At 45.8% G+C, this 24486-nt stretch overlaps 1 protein-coding gene across 6 annotated transcripts in view; it reads left to right on the top strand.

Moving 5' to 3' along the window:
- The first annotated feature begins 2064 nt into the window (after positions 1-2064).
- Positions 2065-24486, top strand: part of PCGF5 (polycomb group ring finger 5) — a 50140-nt gene continuing 27718 nt past the window's right edge. For 2 of the 6 annotated variants that reach the window (XR_007245246.1, XM_048505384.1), the window contains exon 1: positions 2065-2418. The gene's annotated coding sequence lies outside the window, so the exon portion shown is untranslated. The remainder of the gene's footprint in view (positions 2419-24486) is intronic. The other 4 variants (XM_048505382.1, XM_048505383.1, XR_007245245.1 and 1 more) reach the window with 3 other exon arrangements.

Genomic DNA, 24486 nt, shown 5'->3' on the forward strand with positions numbered 1-24486 from the left:
AATCTTTTTTCTGTAGTTAAACCTTGATATGAATTTTATGACTTGAGAAAACTGAGTAGGTACTTTGCACCATTTTGAAACAGCTACATTGGTTGCCAGTTTGTTCCCAAGTTCAGTTCTTGGTGCTGATTATGACATCCAAAGCCCTTCACCACCTGAGGCCCATCTGTCTGGAGGACTCTGTCCTCCCATGTATCAGTCACATCTTTAGGATGCTACCTGCTGGCTATTCTCTACTAAGGCTGGCCTGCCTGCCATCAACCAAAGCCTGGGCCTTTTCCATCACAGCCCCACCCTGTGCAATGGGATCCCTGAAGAAGGATCTGTTTCCTTGTATTTTGCAAAACAGTTTAAACAAATAACCATTGCAGGTGTAAGAACTGGTAGATAACTTTGCAGCAGCAACATTGCACAGCAGGAGCTGAAAATGGGTTTTCCAAGTCCACATCCAAGTGTCTAGTTTATAGAATCATAGGCTGAATCCGCATGGGCCAAAAACAGCAGTGTGAAAACGGTGTGAAAACAGTATAAACCCTTTTACACTGTTTTAAATGCTTTTACACCATGTTCACACTGCTGTTTTTGGCCCATGCGGAATCAGCCATAGAGTTGGAAGAGGCCATAAAGGCCATCTTCTAGTCCAATGCAGGATCAACCTACAGCATCCCTGACAATTGTCTAGCGCAGGGGTAGGGAACCTGCGGCTCTCCAGATGTTCAGGAACTACAATTCCCATCAGCCTCTGTCAGCATGGCCAATTGGCCATGCTGCGTAGTGATAGAATTGTAGTTCCTGGAACTATCTGGAGGAGCTCGTGGTTCCCTACCCCCACGAAGCGGCTGCTTGGAGACTGCCAGTGAGGGGGAGATGGTGAGCTCACTGGCTCACCATCTCCCAGGGAAGTCAATTCCATTGCTGAACAACTCTTACTGTAAGTATCTGTCCACCCAAAATTTAAACCCATTATTGCAAGTCCTGTCAACAGCTTCCTGCCCTTCTCTGTGTGCCAGCCTTTCAAATACTTAAAGAGAGCAATCATGTTTCCCCCCTCAACTTCCTCTTTTCCAGACTGAAGATTCCCAAGTTGCAAGCATAACACCTGTTTCAGAACTGGTAGGTATCACTCTGAATACTTGTTGGGCAGCCCAAGGCTCTCTCTGATGGCAGTCTTACTGCAAAAGGTGGCAGAAGAAGAGTGGAAGAATGAACAAATCTGCCTGGGAGCAATGTAACATGTCCACTTCAAGGGGAAGAAAAGGTGCATCTGGTCATGCTATGCTGAAGTGAACTGATTTGCTAAATTTCATGGGGCTGGCTGTGTAGCTGTGCAATCAACACAGTGAAACCCTTCTTCTAAGTCCCTTAAAGTCAATGAATTGCAAAGTGGGACACTCTGTTTAGGCTTATATTTTTGGAGGGGTTGGAGCAAGCAAGATTCGTGTAGGGCAAAAACTTTCCTGTAGTAGCATCAACCATTGATTGTGATAAAAACGTAAGCCGTTTGATGGGCCACACTAGCGGCTCCCCCCACCTCCAAAGACACACTCCCGCAATCCTTCTGTTGTGAACCCATTACCAGCGATGCTGTAAATCCCCTAGGCACACTTAACTTCTGGCAAGTCCCACTGAACTTTATGTCTCAAATAACATGGTTAGAATGGTTTTTTGTCTCTGTTTTAATTGCTCCTGGACGCGCAAGAATAAAGAAGAGAATTCTTTCAGAGTGGGGAGGGGGGGGCCCGATGGGGAAGTGGGGTCGTGACCACTCAAACGCCTCCTGATTTATGGCTAAGCATTCTCGTCAATGGGAAAAGCTAAAGTCAGGGCATTAGCTTCACTACGACTTCACTGAAGCTCAGTGAGCATGTGCAGACAACGCTCCACCATCTAAAGCCCAGGCGGCGTGTGTGCGGGACCAGGAACGGTTAAAAAAAAAGAAAGTGAAGCGGCTACCGGCGGCTGAAGGCTTGCAGAGCGGCCATGAGATTAGCCGGGGTGTGCGCGCGCGCCGCCGGGGCAGGGAGCCGCGTCTCCCTTGCACAGCAAACTTGCTGGCTTGCCTTCGCTATTCCCCGAGGGCTGTGTGGGGCACCATGACTGTGAGAGGCGAGGGCGGCGAAAGGCTGTGGCCCAGTTTGTGTCCAATCAGCGGCCTGATTGGCGTGCACCGAGCAGGGCAGCAATGCGTAAACAACCAGCCCTGGGAAAGTCCTCCGCCTCCTGCACCGCTCCGCTCTTCGAGCCTTCCTTCTCGCTAGACTCGCCACCGCCTCCTCCTTCTGCCCCCTCCCTTCTCTCATCCCCCCCCCCCCTTGTCAGCTGAACAGCAGCTGAAAACGCACCTCGCTCTTCCTTGCAACATAACCTAACTCCCGCGCCGCGTCCCCGGGGCGCTCCCTCTGGGCTGTTTGCGGGAAGGTAAGGGACCCGTCTGCCCCGATTCCTCCTCACCCCGCTGGAAAGTTGAAAGGGGGGTGGGGGGTGGAGAGAGAAGGGATGGGGCCAAGAGCGGCCGGTCTGTCATAACAAGTTGCTTAACGTGCTGACTGCTGAACCGCTGCAGCAGCAAAGGTGGGTTGGCAAGCTGGGCTTGCTTCGAAGGGGGCTCCGAAAGGCACTGGAGCGGAGAGTTAACTTTCTCCTCTTTCTCAGATGCACCCCCCCCCCCACACACACACACACCTTAATTAAGAGGCCTGCTTGAAGTATGAGAGTAGGATCGCCCGGAAAGGGGTGGGGGGCGATCGCAAAGAGGTTTTGGCGTAAGATTCGTAATGGGGGACGGAAAGGGCCGGCAGCAGCATCCCATCCTCTCTGGGGTACCCAGCCTTTTTGGCTGCTGCGTGGCTTTTTCCATTCCGGATTTTTCTAGCAAGAACGCCCGACGTCCCCAGTTCAGCAAAAGCGCGAGGTTTCTAGTCCGGAGCATCTGTTCCGAAGGAAGGTTGTTTCCAGCTCAGCACCCCCCCCCCCCCGGCGACCGGGTCGGTTTCCGCTTTTGATTAAGCTTGGATCATTATTATATAAGATGTCACAGGAGGAGGAGGAGATGGAGGGACGACGCAAGTCCTGCATAAGGCCAGGGGAGGTGTTTGCACTCTCTTGTGCATTGCTCTCTCGGTTGTGACGGGCCAGTGCAACGCGCGCACACATACACACCCCTGTGTCATCTCGCAAGTGAAACGGACAGACTGCTCTGCCAGGGATTTCGTGTGCGAAGGCAGAAGCAGTGCTCATGGCAGCTCTATCTCATTGGATATGTTGTGCTTCTCCCCTCGCACTTGCCTCTTGGAAGAAACCGGAGCACGTATTTCGCGGGGAGGCGGGGGGCGAGTTGCAAGAACTCAAATGTTGTTTCCTTTGCAAAGAGTCATAATGGAATCTGGCCGAAGCCGGTGTTTCGGGTTGAGGAGCGCTGGGATGTGAAGTGGTTTGTGGATTACAACCCACGTGTGTTTTGCTTGTTATTGTGGCCCGGAGATGATGACTGAATGGATGAATCATCAGTTCCACGGAATAGGAACCGGCGATGACTCATTTCTCTCTCTCTCTTACACATGCAGCGGCGTTGCATAGGTCTCCATGGCAGTGCTCAGTCCAAAATGGGAGGGAAAGATGGAGAGAGGGCCAACAGAACTTTAAAAGCAAGCCATCCTGAGCACACTTTCCCTAGAAATAGGATCTTCTTTCCTGTATTTGTGTTCAGGACTGGCAAGTTAAAATTGTAATCCGGAACAGGGTTAAAATGGAAGTAAGTTCTGTTGCTTTTGAGAAAAAGGGTTGAGGGATAGGAGGGCCAATAGACTTTGGTTGCCCGCTATCATTTGTGGGAAAGATTGGGTGGAATACTAATTTTTCCTCTTTACAAGCTACTGATCCTTTTGAGTTCTTTCTTCAAGATTGTTCTGTTAATATTTAAGGCATTCAAAACACTGTGGACATTTGAGACGTTAGTGGTACTGGTTGGTTTTTTAAAATTATTTTACCGTCTGATTTAAAATTGCCACTGATTTGAATAGCTGTGTGTGTTAGATATTTCAAATGATGACTCTTAACAAGAGATGCTTCAGCAAGAGACTTGTAGTGGCTACTATCAAATGTTAGGTTCAAATAATTGACTCATGAAGCTTATACCCTTGGAAAAAGTTTGTTGGTCTTAAGATGCTACTGGACTCATGTTTTGTGTTTTACTACTGTAAACTAGCAAGACTGCTCACCTGAGGCTAGGTTTACATCCTCACTATACAATAAAGCTTAGTTGGCTGAACTTGAACCAGCCATACTTTTCCAACTTAACCTACTTCATTCACAGCATTCTTGTGAGGACAAAGCAGGGCAAGGAGGGCCACGTATGCCATTCTGAACTCCTTTAAGAAGGGTCAGAAATAAAAATATACAAGGTAATACTTCAATGGAAAGTCAGTCTGGCAAGTTTTTAATCTGTTTGCGATATTATGCCCTTCAGTTACAAAACCTACATTAATTTAAGCGCCAATGGAAATGGGAAGCTTTTGACTCTCTTGACTACATGAATAGAATGTGCCCCCCAATCAAGGGAAAACGATTTTAAAAACCATATTGAAGACTTTCAGGCTCTCTTGTTAGTCACAAAACTGGGCTGTAAAAAAATCAGATGGAGGTTTGTTATTAACTTCCATATGGGCAAGATTGCACCATAAACTCAGATTCAGTTAATGGGAAAAGTTAATCACACTTGATGTGTGTTCAAGTGATGCAGGTTCCTTTTGGTTGTATCAGGACCATGGTCTTTAGGGTCCTGACTGCTGATGAAGATGTTGGAGAACAAAAGTTTTAAGCTACAAGAGGATTCATAACCATTTAGTAAACAGAGTATGTGGCTCAGTGGTAGTACACCCCTTTTTCAGTCTTTGGCATCTCCAGTTAAAAGGGATCTCAAGTAACAGGTGTTAGGAATAAGCTTTCTCTTGTTCTACACTCCAGAGATCTTTTTTCTGGTCAGAGTAGTCATCATTTTGATCAGAGTAGATCAGTGGTCTTGATCTCATGAGCTGCAGTTCTTGGGTGGATCATGGATCCCCAACTTTTGGGTGATACACTTCTGTAAAGCTGCCAGAGTTTGTTTTGCTTTTGCAACTTTTTGGAAGGATCTGTTAATAGTATCCAATCATAGAGAACTAGGGCTACACACTTCCTGTATCTCTTGCAGGTACTCTGAGAGCAGGAAAGTAAATTACATTAGTGGCAGAGAGAATTTCTTTTTAATATAAGGAAATTCAGAGCACCATCTCTATAAAAACTCTTATTACCCTATGCAGCAAAGCAAAACCTGGATAGCCCCCACCTCCACAAATTGACCTCCAGTGCTCTCTATGTGTTTGTGGCATAAGGTCCTTTTTTCTACAGATGTGGTTATAACTTTGGCCCCACTTTTATCATGTGACAGAAAGACATTTGGCTGTGATCCCCCTTATTGTTATTTAGTGGGTTCACAGTGTAGCCCCTGGAGGGTTAAATGTGGGCCCTGGATTGATTTGTAAAGGTTGAGGACCACTAATTTAGAAAAATCAATTAACTTATCTGGTACAGGGAAGCTTTGAATGTTACAGAGCATCAATATATTGCACTCTCAGTGTGGCCTTGAATGTGGATGCTCATATCCAGAGAGTAATGAACAGACTAGTCAAATATTGATACAAAACTGAAAAAAGCTCCAGGTTTGAAAAAAAGTCAAATCTTAAAAAATTCATTGGGAGTGGTTAATAACCCCTCAAATAATGGAAGCAGTGCCGGCATCTTTAAGAAATATGATCTCAGTTGTCATTATGGGAATTGCTAAGCAGCCACAACAATATTGCCAGCCTTCAAACCTGGATTTCTGTCAATAAAGGGTGTGTATATTGGGGTGTGTGTGTGTTTCTAGGGCTATTTCAGTTTTCCAGTGTACCCCTGTTCCTCTCCCTCTTATCCTGGAGGGGAGACTCATGCAGGATCAGGGCCAGAAGCCATCACAAGGCAGCTTGCAATGTGGGTTACTCACTCAGGATCAGTGGTAGCTAACAGATGATTTGACACCAGGTAGCCTGATGCAACATAATTCACCTGATCCTGGTAGCAGCCTCCACACATCTTCCATTGCTTGGCTACGTGCAGTTGTGGTTACCCAGGACTGGATTTATCGATAGGCCAGGCAGACTGAAGCCTAGGACCTCAAAATCTAGAGGGCCTTCAGTCAAGGGTGAATAATATTTTTGACACTGTCTCTCATAGGTCTTTCTTACACATGCTGTAATAACACACTATTGTTTTTAAGCAACCCTTCTGTAATTTTCCTTGTGTAACCCTGAGTCCCCTAGGAGAGATAAAGAGTTTCGATATTCCATATAAGGAAGAAAAGGCATAATCTTCTCAGATTCACTGGAGGACCTGACGCTACAGGTAGTTCCACTCAGAAGGACCCCAGTAGACTACATAGTAATATTCTAGGTATAAGAATTTCTTATACTGATTGCTGGAAGGGGGCGTTGTGTTTATATTAATTGGCTATTAGCCTGTATTTTTTTATTCTATGCTTTATTGCATGCTCTGGTCACTCTTTAAACCTGGAGGGCTGTTTGGCTGTTGACTGCTGTCTTGACGCAGTGAACTATTTTGGCATTATCAATGACATTTATACCTTTTTCATCCTCCACAAAGAGATAGGCAGTTCTAAAATCATTTCTGCAACCTCAGTCTAAAGTGCCTAAACATTTATCAGGCACTAGGTGTGAGGCACATTCAAAAGCCACAAAAGCTGTTTTGGAAAGTTACAGTGCTATCACTGATGCCCTCAGTCATTTGTGCTTTGGTGTTTATGGGAAGGATGGTACCAGGCATCAAGATAACAATCTTTTGCAGAAAATTGAAGAACTGGAGTTTGTGTTTATGCTGCAACTTTGGACCCATGTGCTAGGTCCAAAGGGTCAGAGGGTCAGCAAAGCCATTCAGAAATCAGAACTGTTATTGAATACTTTTGCAAGTTTGTACAGTTCACTTCAGGATTTTTAAACAAAATTAGAGTAGATTTTGAGGAGTTTGAGCAACAAGCAAAAGCCACCTTGATAAATGTTAACTATAGAACTGTCACAAGGAGACAAAGGCTCATTCCGCACACGCAAAATAATGCACTTTCAAGCTGCTTTCACAACTGTTTTTGCCATTCCGCACAGCTTCAAAGAGCCCTGAAAGCAGCTTGAAAGTGCATTATTCTGTGTGTGCGGAATGAGCCAAAGAGTAAGGAAACAGCAAGGAAATGATGGAAGTGCACCTTGTCCTGATGCTTCAGATGAACTTTCTACAAGTTCAGGGTTAAATCCTTTATCCCTATACTAGATGCAATTGAATTCAGTTTAAGAAGAGGTATTGTATACAGTGATATTGCACAGGTGTTTTCCTTTCTTGCTAATCTGACAGCATCTAAGCAAGAAATTCAGCAAGGTGTTGATGGAAGCATACCCGGCATAATACCTTGACCTGAAACTTACTGACAAACTTTTCACTTTCGCTTGTATATGAGACAAACCATAGGCCTACAAAAGAACACTCTCTGTCTCATGCAGACCTTTATCAAATTATATACAAGGAAAAAATTCAGATGGCCTCACCTAACATGGAAACAATCTTGCGGTTGTTTCTTAGCTTAATGGTTACAACACCAGAACCAAGAGGGAGGGCTGATAACTGTTATTGGAATTATGACAAGCAAAATGAAAAGAAATCTTCACCTCCTGGTGGAAGACACCATTAGAGTGAGACAGGTGAAAGATGGGAAGGCTGATAAAAGAAAGGTGGGTTGGTGTGTGGAAGGAGCAGACATGGTGGCTGCCAGGAGAAGAGAAAGAGGATGTATTGTCAAAGGCTTTAGAGGATGTCATTGGGATATAAGAAATGAAGTGGCTCCAAGTGACTCCCTTTGCATCCCTGTTTGTTCTTTGAAGCATAAAAACTTTCGCACAGGGGTCTGCAACCTGCGGCTCTTCAGATGTTCATGGACTACAATTCCCATCAGCCCCTGCCAGCATGGCCAATTGGGATTTGTAGTCCATGAACATCTGGAGAGTCGCAGGTTGCAGACCCCTGCTTTAGCATAATATATCAATGAGTAATTCAGTCTATCAACGATGTTACTTTGAGGAACACTCCATAAGAGCATATCCGTATGGTGGCTTTGTGTATTTATGAACCAACAAGTCTCTGTTTCAAATTTCAGTTAAGCCATTAACTTACTGGCCTCATCCATAATACTTAGTGGGATCCTATGGCTCTATTCTGCTAATGATGGAGCTCTCTGTTGTTGCAAGGAGCCTTCCACTGATGAAAGACTCTTTGCACAGGAGATTTCTACCATTAGCAGAACTGTGCCATATGGTCCAACTGATGGTAGTGTTGGAGGGGTTACTTATATAAAATATATGAAACATTATATTTCACATACAGAAAACAGTGAAACATGCAAACATTAAAATAAACAGAACATAATCTTATAAATAGTACTGATGTCTTGCCTGTCTTTGCCCATCTGCAACACAAACTGTAGAAAGTTCCTTCTTATGTGAACTAGGGAACCTCATGGCTATAGTAATGCAGTGACTGCTCAAAGAAGTTCCTGTATCTTGTAGACTTTATTTGCTTCCAGTTTTCTGCTCAGGTTCTAATTACAGAGCAGGAACTGTTGTTCAGATACTTCCCTATAGACTCTAGAGAGTATGCAAGACCAGCATGTTGATGTAGGCCTTTGAATTATGCAGAATTGCAAACCAATCCATCAATAGTAGGCATATTGTAGCACCTCAATCCCTTTTTTTTTGCCATCACCTCTGACTTACGGTGGAATTTTCAAGGCAAGAGGCATTCAGATGTGGTTTGCCACTGCTTGTTTCCATGTCATGATTCTGGTATTTCTGAAAGGTGTCCCATTGAAACACTTGATTAGCTTCTGAGATCTGACCAAATCAAGTTATAGCTGCATATAAATAAAGCTGCTAACAACTTGTTTGAAAATGAAGATGAGAATGGTAAGTACTAGTTGACTTTATGGGCTACCAAGCCAACCAATTGGCTAACTGGAATGTTCATCCCTCTCCAAGCAATATAGTACAAATAGCTGGCATCCTTATTCTGATAATCACAGACAGAAATTCCTGTAGAGACCTCAGTTGAACTAGTGTTACGATGCTCAAAAATAATGAGAAATGGATGGATAGTGGGCCTTCCTGTGGAAACAATGAGCTTCCTTAACTTTCTATTTTTATACCATGAATGTTTGTGTATTTTGGCTTTCTTTAAGAATGACACCTTTTTTGGGGGAAAAAAGGCAAGTACTATTTTATTGCAGAAACAAGCAGACTTGAACGGCAGGGAGCACAGTATATCAGCTCAAGTACTACACCACTGTTCCTGTCTGTTCTTAATGCTCTCTCGATGCTGTGTGCTGTCAAAGTAGAGCCAGTTTAACTTAGTTCAGGGGTAGGGAACCTGCGGCTCTCCAGATGTTCAGGAACTACAATTCCCATCAGCCCCTACCAGGATGGCCAATTGGCCATGCTGACAGAGGCTGATGGGTGCTATTCCTAATTTATGAAGCCACGTCTACCAATTCCTCATCTTTCAGAAGACAATGGATCAAGAGTGGTGGAATGGAAGGGTGCCCTATTGGAATACAGAGTGTGGCTGCTTCTGTACAGTTTCTTTGATGCACGAAGCAAGGCTTGATTACCAGAGAATCTAGTTTTGGAAAAAGAAGTCAAAAGTTGGATATCAGCCTGTCAATTACATTGGCTCATGTCTTGATATACCGGGTGTCACTTTTGCTGTGACACCTGCAGTGATGTTCCAAGCATTGTACCTTTCAGAAACGGCTGAAGTAAAAATACTGAAGAAAATACAGTGCTTCTGTTGTCCATTTTGCACGCTTCAAGTCACTGGTAGGGCTGGTGCCTTCATTCAGATACTTATCCCAACTACGAAAAATAAAAATGTATAGATATTCTCTCAGTTAAAATAAAGGTATAAAGTTCACTCCTGTGTTTAAAAATCCTTGCTAGCACTATGCAGCGAGTCAAAGCAGCATTCTAAGCATCACTAGACAAACTGCGGCAAAGACACAGAATTGCCAAGAAAATTAGTCCAGAGACCACCTTGTTACATAAGCAAGAGATGAGGCTGGCAAAAAGGTGTCTATAGAAATATTAGATTAACTGAAGTTAGGTACTGTCAGTCTAGGGGTCTACGGGGACGAGTTCACTGACTGAAATCTGCCTTGCGTGTGGTTGGTCATCCAGGATTAGAGCTGTGGAAAGCTCCTTGGGTGAGGTATGTGCATCAGCACCATGAAGCCAGAGCCGTTCTGTTCCCACATGTTCAAACCCCTTATATGCAGTTTCATCTCTAATAAGCTATGCCTGTTCAGGAATAGCTAATGTGATGCAGTGGTTGGAGGATCAAGCTGGGAGACTCAGGTTTTGAACTGTTGCTCCACCATGGAAACTGGTTGGGTAATGTTGTGCCAATGGTGCAAACGCTCAGCTTAAGCTATCCCACAGGCTTGTTCTGAGGATAGAGTTAATGAGAGGTCCCCACCGGAGAGGAAGCTGAAATATAAATTAAGTAAACAAACACCCAAAGTCTCTGCAGGTATTATTAAATGTGGCAGGTTTGTGGCTGCAATGTAGGTAGCTAAGCCTTTATTTCACCTGAAATGGATGGAACTGACAACCCTATTACTGTGTAGACCCCATAAATGACCCTGATTGCAGAGCATATGGATAAGGGTTAGGAGCTCTGAATAGCACAGGCCCCATACATTTGATATACACTGGAATGTGTCTAAAATTATACACGGCTGCAATGATCTTTCTTGTATGTAGTGCCTTCAGTACTATGAACAGTAGTAGTTTTGCAACCCAAATTATACATATTGTCATTTGTCAATACAGAGAGGTAGTGTTTGCCTATATTTGCCATCGTCTAAATAACCTCTGCCTTGCAGTCCGATTTTGTACGTCCACACTAGCTGAAGCAGCTTGCACTGTGGCAGCGAAAGCAGAATCCACAGCCTGGCAAGGAAATGGCAGCAGGGCAAGTCACCACAAAGTCCACTACAGATAGTTATGCTTTAAGTCATGTTGCCTGTGCTAAAACAGAGGATTCTTCTAATGTTGCATTGATACACTGACCTGTTCCTTGTAAGTGCAATGGAAATATACATGTTATAAGATCAGGGACAAGTACCCTAGCAACAGGTTCATCTAACGTTCTAGCACTGCACAGCATGCTTCAGTACTGAGCCATGAAAGGGGCATTACATCCAGGATTGCAGAACACAGGAATTAATGGTCTATACCAGGCTGCTATGGTACGTGTTGATAACTCAGCAAGAAACAATCATAGTCAGAGACTGCATTTGTTTCAGAAGCCTGCAAGTATTTCTCTCGATATTTAGCCATGTATTTTGTTATGTCAGTATATATAAAAGGATACTGGAATGGGGAGGGCGGGGGCAAATGAACAGCACGACAGAGTGGCATTATGATGTAGTTTCACACTAAAATTCCAACCTGAACTCACGTTTTACATATTGATATTGATCATTCCGTTATTGGATCTGGTGGCATACGAGCAGCATGGCAGAAGGCTGATGCAGCAGAGAAGCGAGTTGATAAAATACAGAGAAATGCACATCAATTTGGCAAATATAGGCTGTGTTTGGTCTAGTAGGACAGAATATCAAGACCTTGTCAAGAAAACAATCTAGTGAAACAGGATGCCATTTGAATCAGTTAAAGAACTAAATAAAGAAGCTTCACTTGCTACAGGAAGATCAAAGTACTAAATACAAAATATATTTTGCATATGCCGTGTGTGTGTGTGTGTGTGTGTGTGTGTGTGTGTGTGTGTGTGTGTGTGAGAGAGAGAGAGAGAGAGAGAGAGAGAGAGAGAGAGAGAGCAAACTTATGGCAACCCCAGCAAAGGACTTTCAAGAAAAATGAGGAGGAGAAATGGTTTGCCATGGCCTTCCTCAGCAGAGTCTTCTTTGGTGGTCCAGCTTCCAAGTACCAGCCCCACTTATTTCCAAGATCTGTGAGCTCAGGCTATACTGTACCACCTTCCCTTCCTATGTCTTTAATAGCTAAAGTTTAAAGTTAACTAAATATTATGCTCAAGATTTTATTTATGTTAAAATATAGTTACTCTAACTTGTGGGATAATTCAAGGCAGCTTGCAATCAAAATCAAGTGAAAACCAGCTACAATAAAATAGATCTTCACCAGGCAGCTTGATCCGATGCCTCACTGGCTACTGCAGAATAAGATTGTATAAAAGTCAAAAGACCTATGAAAATATTTTGAAAAAATTTGCTGTAGGCTTTTTTGTTTGTGCTTTAAAGCTTTCATTTCAAAGAGTTGCCCTCTATACCACAACTTGTAAGCTTCGTTTCTGGACTCTTCCTAATCCATGTTCTGCCTCTAGAACAAAACTTGTAACATGTTGGATATTTTTCATTATTCAGAAGTAGCTTTTTTTGAAAAAAAAAGGTCGACAACCTGGGCAACGAAACCTCACTTCAAACAGGACAATAAAAGCAGAGAACTACTCAAAATTCACTTCTGCACATGCAGTCAACAGTCCAGTACTGACAACAAGAAGAAGAGTTTGGATTTATACCCCGCCTTTCTTCCCTGTTAGAAATCTCAAAGAGGCTTACAAACTCCTTCTGTTCCTCTCCCCACAACAGACCCCTTGTGAGGTAGGTAGGGCTAACAGAGTTCTGAGGGAATAGGGACTAGACCAAGGTCACTCAACAAGCTTCATGTGTAGGAGTGGGGAAACAAATCCAGATCACCAGATAAGAGTTTGCCACTCAGGTGGAGGAGTGGGGACTCAAACTCGGTTCTCCAGATTACAGTTCATACATTTAATAATGCCGGATTTCAACTGGTAGTCCATAAGGTCTTTCAGAAAAGGCCCAGGGAAACTGCACTGCCTTTTGGGCCTTTCATTTATTTATTTATTTATTTATTTATACTTTGGGCTTCTAGACCGCCCCATCCCCACTGTCTCTCGCCCCCATTTTAAAACTATCACATGAGATGGTGCCTTCTGTACAATCTCCAAGACCTGTTCCACAAGAGACAACAAGGAATAAACAGAAGAAGAGAGTTCCTCCTGCAATGAAAGTGCCTGTAATGGACTGTTGCATTGTAGGAAGTTGTCTCAGTTATAGAAATCCATGACTGACAGGGAGTTTGAATACAATTCTGAGAGTGGCAGTTAGAACTCTGTCAGTTAAGAACTGGCAGTTGACTGAGAGAGAAGTTAACCGATAGGGATTGGAAACAGCTATGTAAGCTGTCTAGTGGAGGATTTCTCCTCAGGAGTCAGAAGAAACATAGTTTGGGTTTTTGGAGCAGAACAGAATCTATAACCAGTTAGATAAGGAAAATAGCTCTAAAGTTTTATAGTGTGATTCCTAAAAGTATAATGGGAGATAGCTCTTGTGAAATGAGTGATCCCTGGCCAGTTTAATAGAGAAACTGGGTAAGTGTGTTGCAGCCCAATCAAAAGGCTACTGCAGCCAGGGATGGTTCCACCACTGTGTTGCCTCCAGAGGGCTTTCAGGTGGCATGGGGGTGCAGCAAAAAAGCCTGAAAGCCCTCCATAGGGCTGAATGGAGTTACACCATGCTTTTTTGTTTTCCTAGAGAAAGTAGAACTGTGAAAGCCAATAAACTGTATATTCTAGTCGCACTGCAGAGGTAAGTTAACTTTTGTTAACAAAAGTTGTTTGGCTAGTTGCTGCACTCTGCCTCGGCAGAAACTGTCTACATTCATCCATCTGTGGGATAGCAGGAGTTTTCAAACCATAAAAAATATCTTGTCTCACCAGCGAGCAAGCAAAGTGACATGAAATAACTTTAAAATAAAATTTCATACTCAAATGTTTCTAAATGTTTGAGAAAGAAAACAGAGTAGGAGGTGCTAAAACTCAACTAAATATTACATTTTTTAAAAATGCTGTTTCTTGAAACTTGCAGCATGTCTGGAAAAAAATACCAGACGCTGACTGCTTAGGTTTCTAAAGATATGATGCATGAACCTAGTAATTTAAATATTTTCTCAGCAAATTGTAACTCTTGAAATTTGTACATAATTCTTTTATCATCCATAAGCAGTTATGATATTGCCAGTTACAAAATAGTCTCCCAAGTTTTCTTTTAACTTTGTGAAGAAAGTTTAATAAAAGAAGGTAAGTTCAAGAACAACCAACACTCCTTAGTTCCCCAGTTTTGTATGCCATGACTGGGACAAAAGTTGTCCTGCTCAGAAGTTGTCCTGCTCCCAACCAAGGCATCCCATTTAACTGTTTAAACTACTTTTTGGGTGATTCTGTCTTCATTCATACCTTGGTGTTTATTGGGCAAGAGGATAAGGACAATTTTATCATTTCCTTTCTACTTAAAAGCTTTTTCAATGACATAACTGGAAAACTCTTAATTTAAAGGTGTTCTGTGTTTATCATCTACTGGATCATAATTCAAAAGGACATTCTTTAAAGTTAGGTGAAATACTACGAAATTACAGCTATTTCTTGAGTATTTTCAGTGTTTGGAGTAAAGATTCTAATCACCTGTTTAGGGTTTCTTTCCAGTTAGAAATGCATGCTATTGTTTCTGAAATGAAGAAAATACCAACTAAGATTTATAAGTTAGGTTTGACAAGCTAAAATTTATGGCTACATATGATTGTACATATAGTCTTAAAGTAATATAATCAAAGTGCGTGTTAAGTGTTCACAAACTTATTTTCTCATCAAAAATCCAATGACAAATAAAGGCACATAGTATCCATTTTTTACATCCCAAAATGGATATTAACATCATAACGAGAGCAGGAATGTCTTCTTCTGGAGAGTAGTTAAAAGGAATCGGAAGCACTTGGCAGGAGGACAGGAGGGGATAAGGCTGACTCTTCCCCCCCCCAATTTCCCCAGGTGAGCCATACCTCACTGTCCCATATGGAGCACCACAGGATGAGGCTGAACTGAAGTCAGGGTGAAGGGAGCTGTGGGTAGCTGGTGGAGTGGCTGCTGGGCCAGGTGCTGAAGAGGCAGCTTGCATTTGGTGAACGCTGTGCAACAACGGCTCCTCCTCGTAGCACTTGTGCGTGACTACCTTTTTTTCTGATGTGCTTTTGGGCTGTCAGAGCAAGGCCAAGCATGGGCAGGGTGAGTTGCATGCCAGGAAAGGAGAGCTGGATTACCTGTACCGTTGCACCCACTGTCTCTCGCCCCCATTCACTTGGGGGTGTTTGGGAGTGGCCAAGGAGCCTCTCACTCTGCTGATGATATCACCTAGGTTTGGTGAAATTTGGTTCATGGGGGCCAAAGTTATGGACCCTCAAATGTGTAGCCCCATCTCCTATTAGTTTCCATTGGAGGCCGTTTCCACACGGCCGCGTTGGGGTGTGTGTCGGCGTATACAATGCTGACACCTCCCCCCCGGGACCGTTCACACGAACGGTCCCGGTAGGGGCAGGGAAGATGGTGCAGCGCTGCACCGTCGCCCGATCGACGTACCTTCCCTGCGACCTTCCGGCGCGTCACCCAGACCAGGGGACACGGCCCCTGCCCTGCGCGACAGCTCTGGAGTCGCGGGGGGGGCGTGTCCCCAGGCCTGGGCGACGCACCGGAAGGTTGCAGGGAAGCTACGTCGATCAGGAAAGGGGGGATGGTGCCTTCCAGCTGCAGCCGCTGTTTCCAGAAAACCTGTTTCCAGAACCCACCCACCCACCCCCCATGCGAACAGCTCCCTAGGGATGGCGACTATCCCAGGATTAATCGCCAGTGGGAAATTGCCCAAAGTGCATTGAAAGTGGATTGAAAGTGCATTATTCTGCATGTCCAGAAGGGGCCTGAGAGGTGCCCAGCTAAGTAGCTGAAGAACATTTTTTACTGTTTATTATAAATATAAAGGTGGGAAAAACACAAAGCAATAAATAAATAAATAAATTCATGCTACTGCATCACATGCTACTGCATCACAATATTAACTGACCAAAGGGCTGCTCAGGCAAATGTAGGCCTAAATTCAGCACGCCGGTCAGCCGAAGAACGCGAGACGAGACGCTGGAGATAACATCTGGTGGTGGAGATCGGCCAGCAGCTGGAATCGGGGAGACGGTCCGTGTTCCCTAGCTTGAAGTTCCTCCGCCTGCCGTTCCTGGCACCCTTTATTGTTATCCTATTGGGGGGCTGGTGGTGAGGGAGGACTGGGGAAAGCCCCGAGAGCTGAGGGTCGGAGATCATCATGTGATGCGGCGATCTCATCTGGCTACGCGGCGGAGAGGGAGGAAGCGTCTGAGCCTAATTCCTCACCTGGGGCAAGACCATTGTCCCTTGGCGCCCGGGTGAGATTGAGCCACAGGCAGTTCATGACCGCGTGACTCCATGGGGGGGATGAGAGTGAGGCGCGGTGGCGACCAGCAACAAGGTCAGAGGTCCATTGGCGTCCCAACGCTTCTAGTACTTTCACGGTGCTGCTGGATCAGCAGTGCATTACCATATCTCCTCCTTTGCATTTTGTGAAAAGGGGGTCAAACGCTGTAAGAGGCTGCATTTAAAGGGACGCCTTTGTCTCTCCGCCGGCCCAGTCAAGCTGACCAAGCTGCTTGTGTAACATTAGAACTTGCCAAGTGCAAGGGAAATTTAGGGGCTTCTTACACATGTTACAGGCAATATTAGACACGCATTAGGCGAAACCGTTCAAGATCCGATAATAAGGCACAATAATTAAACCAATGCAGAGGCTGTACTAACAGTACTCAACCATCCTCCTCCGCAGCCAGCTCCAGAGGGCTGGACCACCAATGGGGAGCAAAACATCACTCTTTAGATTAGATGATACAACTTCTTGCAGCTCCACGACTTTCATGTGAATCAACTGGGAATTATCAGAAAGATTAAAACCAACACATATTATGCCATTCTCACAACCTTCGTGAATTATAATAACAATAAGTAATCAATAGCTGCACTCCATTGTCTAGGGTCGCTTTGACGAAGTTCGCTCGGAGGCCAGGGCCCAGAGCGTGGAGGTGGAGCTGATGGACTTCGCATAAGCAATGCCGCCAGCCGGCCAATAGTCTTTAAAGATTGTAAGAAGTTTGAAGTCCGACCCCACCAGGGCCAAGTAGGGAGATCAACTCTGTTGAGAGGGCGACCGCGTCATCCGGACAGGAGGCCCAAAGGCAGAGCGATGCTGGCGGCGCAAGGCCCGGCTCCCCGGGTGGAGCCTGGGTAGGACGATGGTGAGGCGACTAAGGCAACAAAGAGTTCGCAGAGAGTCGGGCGGAATGTAATTAAACGCTCTCCCCAGGTCCGGCAACCAGCCCCCCTGGGGAGCAGGATAAGCTCAACATGGGGGAATGTCCTCCCAGTGTGAAGTTCCACTGGCCGAAATGAATGGCCCGGTCGGCTTTGGCTGCTCGCAGATGCGGGCGAGGTGTTAGGATTCGTGTTACGCATAGCCCTTGGTGACAAGAGAGAGAGCCGGGCCGAGGGTTTGGACGACAGGTCCCCAGTCGGCTTCATAGAGCACCTGATGGATGAGGCATTCATGAAGGGCTTTAGCCCAGACCTCGCCAGGAAGTCTCCGGCTTTGCAGACGGGGAGCAGGCAGGAGTTTCTTTAGCAGGTTCCCGACTTCTAGGTACTGGCCCAGGCAGAAGGATGAGACGTTGGCAGCGGCAGCAAACTGCTCCCCAGATGCTTGGTCTGCGGAAGCTCTCAGCCAGGGGTACCGACGCTATCGCAGGAGGCGTAGAGCAGCGGTGCTGGGATGGTGGTCGCTGAGTTGGCGTAATGATTGCAAGGAGAGCGGCACAGAGGTTCTCGGGTGTCTCGGGTGGTCTTGCTGGCGCAGCAGCTCTAGGGTTTGGTTGGTGGTCGCTTGATCGCCTCAGGTCATTCGGTCTTGGGCCATGCACGGCGCTCCTGTTGAGATCGCTGGGCGGATCCTCTAGAGAGATGCGCTCCATCTCCGATGGGGTTGAGCCCTGGCCATTCCATGGGTTGGCCTGGTCATATGCAGTCGGAGTCCACAGGGACCTGTAGGAAGAGGATTGAAACACACCCTCTTTCCCAGGTTACTGGAATGGTCCCGCCAGGCTCAGTTTAGAGCAGATGGCGGAGATTGGGACGAAGTTTAAGGTTTAGAATTTAGCATAAGAAGGCTGAAGAAGGCTTGTTTTGCAGCCTGTGAAGGTTGCTTTTAACGCATCTGCCCCAAATTTACCCTCTTTTCTTTAGTTGTTTGACAGAGGGCAGGAGGTAGGGCGACCCTGGTGGGAATTGGCTTCAGAGCCATCAGGGTGCGCTGGCTTGCGGGTCCGAGCCTCGAGGGGAGGGAGCAGGATGGTCCTGGGGATTAGGTATGCATGCTTAATCAGCAACAATAAGCAATGGAGGCTTTTGGGGATGGGCTTATCCGGGAATGAAGCACTCAGGCAATTATAGCTTAATTCCTCGCACACACAAAGGAAAAAGAGGGGCCCGGTAAGGGAGTTGTACTTACCGGGTGGACCTTGGTGGCAATTTTGCGGAAGCTGGATGGTGCTAAAAAATTTTTTGACCTAATTATCTTGGGGAATTGCCGCCTCGCCGAGACCGGCCTCTTTATACGGTTGCTGAGTCATTCTAACATGGTATCACTGATAAAGTTGCCAGGCTACAGCCATGTAACCCAAAATGGGTTTGGGTATTACGCATAATGGCGTGTTCCTTTTTAAACCGGGGCCTGTCCTGACAGTGCTGCATCAGGACGGTCCAGATTTAATCCAGGGAGGGCCAACAATAATTGGCCCTCCCCGCCTACTGGTCAAAACAGAAGGAGTAAAGAGGAGGGGAGAGGGTTCAGCTTCCCTACGAAAATTAGCAAGTAGTCTCTTTGGAAGGCACGCATTGGGGACTGTCAGTGATCTCGCACGCTTTACCCATCCCAGACCAGAGTCGCTTTAACCTGACTCATGAGGTCCCTTCCCCAGAGATTGACATGCATGCTCCAAAACGCCAAGGACTGCCGCCGCCGAGCCCTGGCTGTTGACCGCGAGCTGGGCGATGTCTGGCTCACGGTTTGTCTGCCCCCCCACCCCCAGATGTGCTGGCGCTTCGGGTCGGCCGAATACTGGCCTGGCCACCGCTGCTCTGATGATTTGCAACATCAGCCGTGTCCACCAGGCCCTTGAACTACATCCTTCTGGCGCATGCAGCCCAGGTATGTACGAGCTCCCGATAGCGCCTCCACCGCCAGCGACGGTGGTGGTGGCTGCCATGTTGGCCAAGCTGGGGCTCGTGAGGCCTTTATTGGGTCGGCAGCGGTGCAGCAGGCAAGAGGGATCAGCTGAGCGGCAGCTGGCTCCGCAGGCAACCCCTGTGGATGTGTTTGTCCAGACCTGGAGACATGTCTCCCGGTGCGTGGAGTCGATCACTCCGGGACGGCGAACAGTCTCGTTCAGTGGCAGAGGCTTTGGCAGCACTAGCCCAATTGTCCCGCAGGGATGGGCCTGGCCATACCGGGTTGGGGCCACAAGGACCTCGGGGAACTTAAAGGAGATGGGCTGCGCATGCAGCCAGATGCCACTTCCAGAAGGTGGTTTTGGTAGGGCCTTTACGCTGAGCCTGCTCCAGTACTCTCCTCCTGGTCCTTGGTTAGGGGAGACGCCTGGCGTGGGAGTTTCCATGGGCAGTCGCTTCTCCAGCGGGAAGCCTTTCGGGCAACGCGGGCACCGTGGTTTTGGTGGCCTTCCTCCTGGGAGGACCTCCTCCATCGTAGGCCCCCACTGGCTGCCTTCCTACACTCCTTCGAAGTGTCCGATTCGCCGCGAAGTTAAAGCAGTCAGTCTTGAGATCGCCTCACCGTGGAGAGAGTGCTGCGCGCAGGAGGCTAGCTTGGTGGGCGGAGGATCCGGATGTCCTGGCAAGCCTGGGCATGTCGGGTTGCTCCAGGATTTTTGCCCAGGCCCGCGGATCGCCTTCAAGTGCACTGGCTGGAGAGGCGTTTCTCCCTTTGGCGAGGCGATGAGGAGCCTCGCTTGGGCCTCCTCGCTATCTACCTCGCTCCTTGACGCTTCCTGGAGCCTGGTTCACAAACTCGCATAGGGTTTCTTGGGGTTTTTGCCGGATGGAGGAGAAACTCTGGTTGGCTGGTCAGCGCTGGGGACCTTAACTAACGCCTTATAGGCTTAATTCAGAGGCTTAATCGCAGGGGCGGGTGGCCTCGGCAGGACAATCTGATCGTTAGGGTTGGCGAAAAGCCCTCGGCCGTGAAAAGCTGCGCCGGGGCGGGTAGGCCGCCAGAGGTGGCTGCTCTGTTGAAGCACTGCTATGGAATCCTCGCATTTTCCAGACCACACCGCGCGAGGGCTCAGGAGCACGCGGTAAAGGTGGCTTCCAGTCAGCTCGGAACCACAGGGTGGTTCTGGCGATGGCTCTCCGCAGCATGCCTCTCTACCGTAGGGGCTAGTGGATTCTACGCCCCGCGATTGCTTTGGCGGAGCTCTGCGAGGATGTTATAGTTTAAAGGGCGTACTCAACTCCGCTGAATGATCGCCACCCTCCCTCAGTATCTGTAAAGTGGACGGGCATAATGCAAGAATCTTCGGGTGATCGCTCTTCCTGGCCAGGGTTTCTGCAGATCGCGGGCTAATTACCGCTCTATGAGAGTTTTAAAACCCGCTTCATTACGCGGGCGCTGGACGGAGGTGCAGTGGCTGAAAATGAAGGCGAGCAGTAGAGGCGGCTGGGTCAGCGGGAGAGTTTGAATTGGGTGAAGGAGCGAGGTGGGGGGCAGAAGGAGGACAGGGCGGCCCAATTTAGTGATAGAGAAAATCTGCCACCTGAAGGTGAAAGATCGAAGGAGGGCGGCTCTACAGCAAGGGAGCCGAGGGTCTGCAGGCTGATGGCGACAAAACATTGTTCCATCGCCAGTAGCAGCTTACATCGGGCGCTACGAGGCTCTGTGCTTAAGAGGCGCCCTTTACATTTTCCTTGTGTCCTTAAGATTCAATGTCCCCCCCCTGGGTACCATGGACACTGAGCTCAATCTCTCAACCAATTTGGCGCGAGCTCCTTCTACGGGACTCCTGCCGTATTTCGCTAACGCTTAGTTCACAACTGCTTGTCATAAGCCCTGCTTTGCAAGCTCCCTACTTCACCGTGTTCCGGCCGGACGAGAGAGTGTCCTAGGACGCGTGTCTCGATGCCGATCCAGTGACAGGCGACATCAAACGGGTGGTCCCTGATGCTGACCAGCTGGACTTCGTATCGCTGCCCCTTCCCCAGGCGACGGTGAGCAGGTGGAGGTTCAGGATTCCTCTCGGTTTCGCACTAGCTAGGGGCTCCACCTCCACTGTCAGCGAAGAACGAGACGCAGACGCCGAGATAAATATCTGGTGGAGACGCCGCAGCGGAGACCGAGGTCCGTGTTCTAGCGAAGTCTCCCGGCCTGGGTCGTTCCCGGCACCTTTTATTGTTGTTATCCTATTAAAGCAGGAGGGAGACTGGGGAGTTCCGGGAGAGCCGGAGGTCGGGAGATCATCATGTGATGCATGATCTCATCTGGCTACGTGCGGAGAGGAGCTGAAGGCTTGGAGCCTCTAATCCTCACCTGCTGGGGGGGCAAGACCATATTGTCCCCATACCGTGATTGAGCCAGGCAGTTCGCGACCCGTGACTCATGGGGGGGATGAGGAGTGGGGGCGCGCACCAGCAAGGCCAGAGGGGTCCGCTGGCTACGTCCCAACGTTCTACCACGGTGCTGCTGGATCAGCAGTGCATTACTACAGGCAAAGTCTAGTGAACAGTTGGAACCTTTGGAGGGAAAATCTCCTCAGGGCACTAGCGGGCAGAGGGAAGGGGCTTAGGGATGCACAAGAGTAACCATGCATTGGATGCAACTTGACAGCAGTTAACGCACACATGAGGATTTTCCTGATTAATCTGGCAGCCTTTAAAACATTTATCTGCCTATCAATCAGAAGAGATATTCTACCTTTCTCTTTCAGACAGAATGCCTTTTCTAATTGGATGACAATTAAAAATTACATGACTATTTAAAAATCATGTTATGAATATTACATAATATTACATTTCAGTTTTATGAATGGATGCCACATAATTCACTGATGAAGATCTAAGGCCCCTTGAACTAACATGGCAATAGGCCTCATGTTTGAAAGATGATTTGTGAGGCAGATAAATAGATTTGCTTGCATTTAAATGGATTTTTTTCAGCGAGAAAAGTAGCATCTTGTAACTTGAAGTTTACTAAATAGATTCATGGAAGTCTGGAATAAACATCAGTATGAAGCAGAACTATCAGTAAGCCAGGTTATGTTTTAAAGTGATGTGAAAATGTGGCCAAGCCTGTTCTGTAGTCCATTTGCTGAACAAATGCAAAACAATTAGTATTAGTCATCTATATAATTAGAATTAGAGCACTAGTTATTTAAGAATAACCAGTACTGTATAAACATCTTGTTTTGCAAGTTCAGACCATAATTATAGTTACACTTACACACCTCATCCTAAATGCATCTATTCAGAACTCAGTCCCATGGATTTCAGTGAAAGGTACTCCTGGGTGCTGCTTTGGACATCAACATAAGCACTTGTACCTCAGGAGAAATCTCGCTGAATATTTTGACAGTGACTCATATAGGCCAACATACTTTTAGAACTGTGTTATTTCAGTTTTAAAATTATCTTGAATATTTTTGTTGGATATTGTTAAAAGTCAGCACATCAAAACTGAATAAGATTTGAAATTATCTGCATTATGGCTCAGATGCTTAATGCAGGAAAAAGAACAATGCATTACTTTTCCCTTTCCACATTTCTCAGGATTTTTCCCCCTTGCAGTTTAGAGCCAAACTGTATGTGATTTCCATCATGCAATAAATGATGAAGATACTCCCCTTGTGAAGGGTGCTTTGCACTGACATTATAACATGTAGGATGGCTGATTTTAAAGTTTTACCAGACATGGAGAATTTTTGCACCAGTGAATCACTAGCAAAGAAACCCTTAGTATCATAAAGAACTTTAGAAACAGTATTATGCTTTTTACAATTGTTGCTGCTTTTTGTTTTTATTGGCAATCTCAATTTGATATTATTGGCTTTTTTCTGAATTACTTTGAACTTGGAAGTGCAGCAAATGAATTGTAAACTTGTGTAATGAGAAACTGAAAAGAATGGAAGAATACTGAAAAATATAACATGGATTCTTCTGTGGCTGTTGCACCTCACATTTCTCCAGATGGAAGTCTAATTGTTGGCATAGACAAAACATGTATATGGTTTCAGCAATACTTGTGACTTAAAAATTAGTATTATTTTTGCAGTCTGTTTTAGCTGTAGTCTGGCACAACAGAACTTCAGGACTTGACAATTAAAAGAAACTGATTTTGAAAACCACCCAATTTATCTTGTATACCGAGGATTAGGTTTGTTCCATTTAACACTATGCTACCCCAAACCATAACTGAACAATTTTAGTATTTATTAATGTTTATATTAAAAATGAACTTAATTCTAAAAGCAGCAATGTAAAACCAAGAGACAGGTGAGTTAGTGGAGGTTTGCCCATGCTTGAATCACTGTGTGAAGGTCCTGGATTTTGTAAATGTAATTATTTTTTAGAAATGTTACGCTAAGGGGCATCTGATGCAGAAAGCTAAATATTTTGAAGCTGATACTTTTAACATCACAAGCCCTCAACATGTTAAGTAGCTAGAGATAAGGAACTTACCAAGAAAAAGAATTGAACTCAGAAGAACAGATAAGAACCTGTGATTGAACCAATTATGGAGAAGTCAGAGGGTGTGGGGGGTTTTTTCTGTTATAGAAGTGTAAATTCAAAACTTAAAATGGTTATGTTTAATGAAATCTAGTTATGTTTAATGAAAACAATAATTGTAATATTTTGAAGTGCTTATTGGGGTTATATGTCCTTCAACATATGCTCAAAGATGCACTTTTATAAGCTGTCAAGAGGGTTCACATGAATGGCAGTGGGGCCTCAGCTTATAATGAATTATAATGAACTTTTGAATCATCTTATCGACACACAAATACCTCCTTCCAAATTCTAACACTTAACAGAATTTCTACTTTAACTGTGTGCTAGTAGAGATGCAAGGGCTAATCTGAAATGTCTGCCTAGGTACCAGCATTTAGTACATGTCAACAAATTGTAGTTATTTCTATTGTACCATGCTTTAGATACCTCTCTCAATAACCTTGTAAGGCTAAGGACCTAACAGCAGAATACATGTAAATCCATGTAACTGAAAACTTAAATTCCCTCTTTTCTTTAAAAAAAAGCTATTTCATTAAAGGCTGATTTGTGGGGAAGAGCTGATAGGGAAGACAGTGTCGTTGTTTGTTACTTCATTGTTTGTTACTATTCCCTGTT

Source organism: Sphaerodactylus townsendi, linkage group LG08, assembly GCF_021028975.2.
Source record: "Sphaerodactylus townsendi isolate TG3544 linkage group LG08, MPM_Stown_v2.3, whole genome shotgun sequence".
Classification (NCBI taxonomy): domain Eukaryota; kingdom Metazoa; phylum Chordata; class Lepidosauria; order Squamata; family Sphaerodactylidae; genus Sphaerodactylus; species Sphaerodactylus townsendi.